Source organism: Nycticebus coucang, chromosome 20 (assembly GCF_027406575.1).
Source record: "Nycticebus coucang isolate mNycCou1 chromosome 20, mNycCou1.pri, whole genome shotgun sequence".
Classification (NCBI taxonomy): Eukaryota; Metazoa; Chordata; class Mammalia; order Primates; family Lorisidae; genus Nycticebus; species Nycticebus coucang.
In genome coordinates, this window is record NC_069799.1 from 24312426 (window position 1) to 24320249 (window position 7824).

General features: G+C 42.8%; 1 long non-coding RNA gene and 1 pseudogene across 1 annotated transcript in view; both read left to right on the forward strand.

Moving 5' to 3' along the window:
- LOC128573124 (uncharacterized) overlaps positions 1-7824 on the forward strand; it is a 58807-nt gene that overhangs the window by 14267 nt on the left and 36716 nt on the right. The window lies entirely within an intron of this gene.
- On the forward strand, positions 3932-4031 carry LOC128573189 (uncharacterized; annotated as a pseudogene).

Consider the following 7824-nt stretch of genomic DNA (forward strand, 5'->3'; position numbering starts at 1 on the left):
AACTTGGCAAGTGTTTAACTTGTGCTCAAACCATTCTATAAATGAAAAGTTTATAACACAGAAATTCTTTACAAATGTGAACAAAGTGTCGAATCCTACAACCTGTACTCACACTTTTTTTTTTTTTGTAGAGACAGAGTCTCACTGTACCGCCCTCGGTAGAGTGCCATGGCGTCCCACGGCTCACAGTAACCTCTTAGTCTTGGGCTTACGCAATTCTCTTGCCTCACCCTCCCGAGCAGCTGGGACTACAGGCGCCCGCCACAACGCCCGGCTATTTTTTGGTTGCAGTTTGGCCGGGGCTGGGTTTGAACCCGCCACCCTCGGCATATGGGGCCGGTGCCCTACTCACTGAGCCACAGGCGCCACCCCTGTACTCACACTTTTTAGTACATAACAGAATTCATAGATAAATTCTATATATGTGTAGAGTGACAGTATCTTTAAATATCTCACACTATTGTGATCGTAATTCATGTGGAAGAACTACTCTACAAATGTCAGTCATGTCTCAAAGCCTTAAAGTTGTGTTTATCCTGTTAATAGGGCTAAGGAGAGACAGGGGTAGATGATGAAGATAGGATAGGAGATCTTTTTCCATAAGAAGAGGAACAAATTGAGCAGAGGGGGCTTCCAAGAAACAAAAGCTGATATTTCAAGAAGGGGTCCCCAAACTGAACTGATGTTTGCTGTACAAAAATGAATCTCAGAGGTAGATAGGCCAGAATGTGGAGATATGGCTGTGGCCACAAAAAGTGGTCTTTGTAGCGGGCATGCAAGTAAGATGGCAGTAGGCTCAAGTGACCTATTTTCATTAACATAATACAATGTATACCAGTTCTATCATACTCTACAATTACAATGACAAATGGTATTCATTGATTGCAGGGATAGAAATGGGAGGACTTTCCATTCTGGAAGATTTCCCTGTTTCCAAGAAAAATCATGAGTATTTTACCCCCACACCACTTAACATAGACTTGGAAAATCCATGTAAGGGGAAACAGTTTACTAATTCAGGTTCTTCTCCACTTGAAAAGGTAGATGTGTTCCTTTTCTGGAGTGAACATCCTTTTAATAAACTTTGCCCTTTTGCAAACTTGTATCTACTGTTCTGCTCATTTGTTTCACTGTCATGGTAGTAGTAAACATTCTTTGGCAACTGGAACAAAAGAAACAGGGAGTATATACCTGACATCTGGTCCCCATATGTGACATTTTGGTGCCAAAATCTGGGAGGAAAATACATACCTTCATTGAGGTAAACTAATGGAACAATAGACATTCTGAGTTCATTCTGCCTCCTGGATATTACTTACTACTCCTACATCTCTTTCACTGTATTCACTTGTAGGTAAGGTAGCTCCTAACCAACACTTGCTTCATCTGCTTTTTTCTTCTTCACCTGGACAATCCACTTCATCTCCCAGTTAGCACTAATGTTCAAAAGCTTAAAAGGGGGCTTCAGGCTCTACAAGTAGAACGTTGAACCAGATTTTTCAGGTCTTAATAACCAGAATGGGGGTGAGGAGACAGTGAGAAAAAGCCAGGCAGGCCAGCAGCAGGTCTTAAGAGCAGAAGGAAGCTTTTGAAATGTTTGTTACACTAGGGGAAGAAGGTTGTCAGACACTGAGTTCTCCTAGAGGCTTAACAAGAAGACACCCAGCCTGAGCCCTTCCCTACTATGATGTGGGTTCCTGGAGTAAGAAATGTCTTCGGAAGGGGCCTCTGCTGGGACTATGCCCTCACTAGTAGAGTGATGCCCTGGAAGTGACATTGCCCTCTCCTGGAGACAGGATCACATTCACCTTCTAGCCCCTGTGAAATCCCAAACCAGCCCTGACCCTCTGGAACTCTCTCAGTCTGATGGACAAATTCCAGCTTCAGAACAAGCTCAACTGGGAAGTTCTTTTTCTGCCATGGTAAAAAAACTGATGTTCATATAACTAGAGCCACTCCTCTGCTCTCCCTGGAAATTCAGGGCCTCTGTTTTCCTCTCCTATATCTCTCTTAAAAATGGAAGGTAAAATTAAAGTCCCTGTGCTCCCTGGTTGATGATGTTTTGGTTTATCCCTTTTAGCACTTTCCAACTGCCCTACTCTCTTGTTTGGATGAAGTCTGAACTTTAGGTTAGAGACCTAAATCCTTTGCACACACAGGCCTCCTTTCTCAGGCCTTTATAAAGAAAAGACTTAACTGGGATGCAATTTTATTTCACAATACAAAAATCATTAGAGCAAGAAGGATCCAGTAGGGTGGCGCCCATAGCTCAGTGGGTAGGGTGCCGGCCACATAACACTGAGGCTGGCAGGTTCGAACCTGGCCCTGGCCAGCTAAAAAACAGCAACAAGTAGCTGGCATTTTGGTGGGTGCTTGTAGTCTCTGCTACTTGGGAGGTTGAGGCAAGACAATTGCTTAAGCCCAAGAGTTTTAGGTTGCTTTAAGTGGTGATGCATGGATTTTACCCAGGGCAACAGCTTGATACTCTATCTCAATAAAACAAAAACAAACCCAGAAGAATCCAGTATGTATTCTGTCCATGAGAGAGATGTGAAGAAAGTCATGAATGTCAAGAAATGTAGATGGTAAAGAAAATTAAAAGGAAAGGGAATCATTTCGTGTAGGAAAAAAAACCTAATATGCCAATGTTTGTCCTAAAATAAGTCACGGTTTAAAAAGAAAACTTTGTGCCAAAGATAGAACTTAGGCATGTGAAAAATGGTCTATGTAAGGCATAATATTTGGAAAGGTGAATTTATTTTGTTTGTGAACAAGTTAACCTACCTGAAAGGAATTGTTAATTAAAACAACAAAGTGTTCTTTTTGTTATCAGACTTTGTTTAAAACTTCTTCAGATTGCTTGTGTATATGTTGAAACTGATGAAAACAATTAAGTCATTTATTCATCCTCAGTCTGCCACTATGGAGTTAAAATAAATCTGCCTATCTATATTTTCTTCTGCCTGTCTTAAGCTGTATTTGATTAGTTGTAAGTATTGAGATCAAGATTATGAAACTGATATCACTACTCAAGGTCATCATTACTCCTTTGAACCCAAAGTAAAGAAGAGAAGGAACCATCTTGGTTTTCTTTGTTTTTTTTTTTTTGTTGTTGTTGTTTTGTTTTGTTTTGTTTTGTTTTGTAGAGACAGAGTCTCACTGTACTGCCCTCGGGTAGAGTGCCGAGGCATCACACGGCTCACAGCAACCTCTAACTCTTGGGCTTACGCAATTCTTTTGCCTCAGCCTCCCGAGCAGCTGGGACTACAGGGGCCCGCCACAATGCCCGGCTATTTTTTTGTTGCAGTTTGGCCGGGGCTGGGTTTGAACCCACCACCCTCGGCATATGGGGCCAGCGCCCTACTCACTGAGCCACAGGCGCCGCCCTGGAACCATCTTTATCCTTTAAAACACCAGACTCTTTTTCTCAATTGCCTGACATTTTCACCCCTTCCTCTGTGTCTTTAATTCACTCTTCACACCTCTTGGCTTTCTGCTCCTAAGATTAGATAACAGAACTTGTATGTGTAACTACTGTTACACTTGAACAACTTGTATTTTCTTTCGCAAGTGTGGACTCTGGACACACGGGACCATTTCTGGTTGTGGGACAAACTGGATACTCCATGCCCTTCTTGTGGTCCCTCCTTTTTTTTTGAGACAGAAGTGTCACTTTGTCACCCTCGGTAGTATGTTGTGGTGTCATAACTCACAGCAACCTCAAAGTGTTGGGCTCAGTGGTCCTTTTGCTTCAGCCTCACAAGTAGGTAGGACTACAGGTGCCCACCACAGCACCCAGCTATTTTTTTAAGAGACAAGGTCTCACTGTTGCCTAGGCTGGTCTGTAACTCCTGAGCTCACTCACCTCAGCCGTGCAGAGTGCTAGGAGCTGGTTTTGAACCCAGCTCGGGCCTTCTAAACAACAGTGCCAACTACAACCAAAAAATATATAAAAATAAACGATACAGAGAAGATTAGCATGGACCCTGCGCAAGGATGACACACAAATTCGTGAAGCATTCCATAAACTTTTGCATGTCTTGTCAAAAAAAAAAAAAAATATATATATATATATATAGCTGGGTATTGTGGCGGGCTCCTATAGTCTTAGCTACTTGGGATACTGAGGCAAGAGAATCACTTAAGCCGAAGAGTTTGAAGTTGCTATGAGCTGTGATGCCACAGCACTCTACTGAGGGTGACATAGTGAGATTTTGTCTAAAAAAAAGGCTCAGCTCCCCTAGCTCAGTGGTTAAGGTGCAGGTCACATACACCAGGGCTGGCAAGTTTGAACTGGGCTTGGGCTTGCTAACAATAATGGCAACTATAACAAAGAAAATAGCTGGGCTTTGTGTCACCTGTAGTCCGAGCACAAGAGTTCAAGGTTGCTGTTAGCTTTGATGCCACAGCACTCTACCAAGGGTGACATAGTGACACTCCTGTCTCAAAAAAAAAAAAAAGAAAGAAAAGAAAAGAAAAAAAGAAAGCTCTCATTAGCCACCACTGAACTGGAGGCAAATGATCTGTCTTAAAATGCTTCACAGACCCCCTGAAAAAGATCCAGGAAGACTCAGGCTGATCCAGATTCCTGTCAGGCTGGATCAATGGGCAGCTCTTTCACTCTGGTTACTGGAAAAAATCAGGGCAGACAGGGAGGTCATATGAGCAAGAGGACTTGATGAGGCAAAGGCTAAAAAGAGGTACCCAAACACAGTTAAGTATGAAACCCGGGAATTGAACGTAGAAAGGGGGTACGTGCTTTGTAAGGGATGCCTTCTTCCACTGGAATCTGATGATGTGATTCTCGGTAGGAAAGTGCAAGGCCCAGACAACTCTGGCCACCTGAGATGGGCACAGCATTGTCCACGGGTATTACTTGGTCCATGACAATGGTGCCTTTCTGGACAGCAATAATTTGGCCCAATATCTGTAGGATGCCCTGTCCAAGGGTAGTCTGTCTTTTCTTCTCTACCTATGGAAAGCTGTTGGCTAAGACTTTCTAACAAATGCCAGGGCTACATATTCAGTGCTTAATACTTCACTCTTCCCTCTGACTAAACAATCCGACTCTGTAGTAGGAGTGCCAGGACAGCTGGAGCACACTTTCTTAAACCTCTTACATGCTGGATTGGAGAAAAAGAGGTGGCTCATTGGTTTCTTTAGATGCCTGATTTCCTCATTCTCTTGCTGGTGAGACACTTGTCTAAATTATATACTCATATTACCTTTTCTCCAGAAAACAATAGCCTTCCAATGAAGGTACAGGAAGAACATGATTAATAGGTGTCACTCCAGCATCTGGAGGGTGACGTCAAATGGCCAAAAAAAATCAATGTCCAGGTGAACTCTATCTGGGAAGAGCATACCTCTAGGAAAGCCCTCAGGACCAACCCATATTGAGGTCCACTTAGAATCAGGTCAACCAACACATTTATACTTTTAAACATGAAGCATTAATAGACATAGCCCCTTTGATTGACAATTTTATGAGATACAGGCCAACAAGTCCTGTACCATTGATTATTGTACCATTAATGGGCACTTAATTTGTGTTGTACTCTGTGTCTCTCTGCCTGTATCCCCAGGGGTACATGTTCCATTTTAAGTCCATTTTCTACTTGATAATTGGAAACTTAGATCAATAAGAGGGTGCTGGAGGAGAAAAGTAATAGTTGGCTTTTTCTGTCTTCTGGTGTCCCAAGTGAAGTTGAGCAGTGGTGGGTTCTGACTAGTTTTCACCAAGAATGTTATTTAACCTATAATCATCTCACGTTTTGCAGCAGTGATTTTTTTGTGTTAAATTTTTCTACTGGGTTTCCAAAGTTTGTGCTGTGAAATAATGAATGCTACAAATACAGATGGAAGTCAATCTGTTACCCAAATACTAAATGGTAACTACCGTTTATTTTTTTTCCGAGACGGAGTATCACTATGTCGCCGTTGGTAGAGCACAGGAACCTCCAGCTCCTGGGCTTAAGCAATTCTCTTGCTTCAGCCTCCCAAGTAGCTGGGACTACAGCCACCCACCACAATGCTTGGCCATTTTTTGTTTTAGCGGGCCTGGGCCGGGTTTGAACCCTCGAGCCCTGGTGCATGTGGCCTGTGCCCTACCCACTAGGCTATGGGCGCTGAGCCTGATTTGATGGTTTTCAAATTTATTTCATTTTTTTATTTTATTTATTTATTTTTTTTTGAGACAGAGCCTCAAGCTGTTGCCCTGCATAGAGTGCTCTGGCATCACAGCTCACAGTAACCTCCAACTCCTGGTCTCAAGCGAGTCTCCTGCCTCCACCTCCCAAGTAGCTGGATATACAGGAGCACGCTACAACGCTCAGCTATTTTTTTGTTTGCAGCCGTCATTGTTGTTTGGAGGGCTTGGGCTGGATTCAAACCCACCAGCTCAGGTGTATGTTGCTGGCGCCGTAGCTGCTTGAGCCACAGGTGCAGAGCCCTGAACTGAGGTTTTATATAAAGAAAATGTAAAGTAAATGACAATAACAACATGATTTCACCATGGCTTCATAAGATAGAAAAAAAATGTAAACATTTTTCCCTAGAAAATACTATCAAAGGTTAGTGGATAATGGTCCTCCATGCACTGAGACCAGAAGAGTGAATATCTCCATTATTTTCTGAGTTAAAGAACAAGGTTGATAGCATGTGTTCACATTGCTGCTTATAATATACAGAAGTGAATGAATAATGAGACCTTCTCTCTCTTTTTTTTTTTTTTTTTTTGCAGTTTTTGACCGGGGCTGGGTTTCAACCCTCCACCTCCTGCATATGGGGCTGGCACCGTACTCCTTTGAGCCACAGGTCTCCCAGGTAGCTGGAACTACAGACACCTGCCACAACACCTGGCTATTTTTAGAGATGGGGTCTTGCTCTGGGCTTAGACTACCCACTTTGGTCTCCCAAGTTTTGGGATTACAGGTGTGAGCGTCCATGCCTGGTGCTGCTTCTTTTTTTTACCCTATTATTTTTTCTATCCATCATCAAGAGTTCCTAAAATATTTTATTCGAGTGTTGTGTCCCTTACATCATACTACCTTGCTGATGAATTTTTAAATATTCAGGAACACATCTGTCCTGGGTCTGATCTCAAAAATTACCAAAAACTCTCACGTGACTGGGTTGACTGATGAACTGATGCCTTAATGAGGAAAAGAGGCAAGAAATAGTCTGTGTCTGGTGAGTCTCTGTTTCTCCAGCTGTGGTGCCTGTGCAAATGGGGTGATCCTAAAGTATACTGAAGTACACCCAGACAAGCCCTGATGAAACAGTTGTGCCCAGGAGTTCCACAAAGACCACACTGCCAAACAAGTCAAATTTACAGCAGAGTCCTTTTATTGAAGAACCGGCTGGCTACTTCCTCAGTGCCTGAACATGGGGTTTCTGAGAGCAGCCCGGAGTACTTAAGGGGTCCAGTTTTTAAGGCCAGGTCTGCATCCCGGTTTGCACAGAGGCTGTCCAGGTGCATTTGGGTTCAGTAGCAAGCAAGCATTGTACAGTAGCAGAATTTTGCGGTAGTTAGTCGTACATCATACATTTTTGTTTTCAGTACTTTTCCTTCCATGTATCTTAGTTTCAGTAATTTCTCTGCCTGGTATTGTTTAAAAGTCAGTCTGGGGACAGTTGGTACTTCTTGGTCTGTTTCCCAGGGAGTTAGCCAAGGAAGAAACTGGGAATGAACTACAAGCAAGAAATCAATTATTACTTTCTCATTTATCGTGGGGGTGAACTAGACTTCATTACTTTTTTGAAAGTTTGCAGTCCTAAAACTTTCCAGGAGTTAACTGGTATTTTTCCATTATAGCCTAGGTC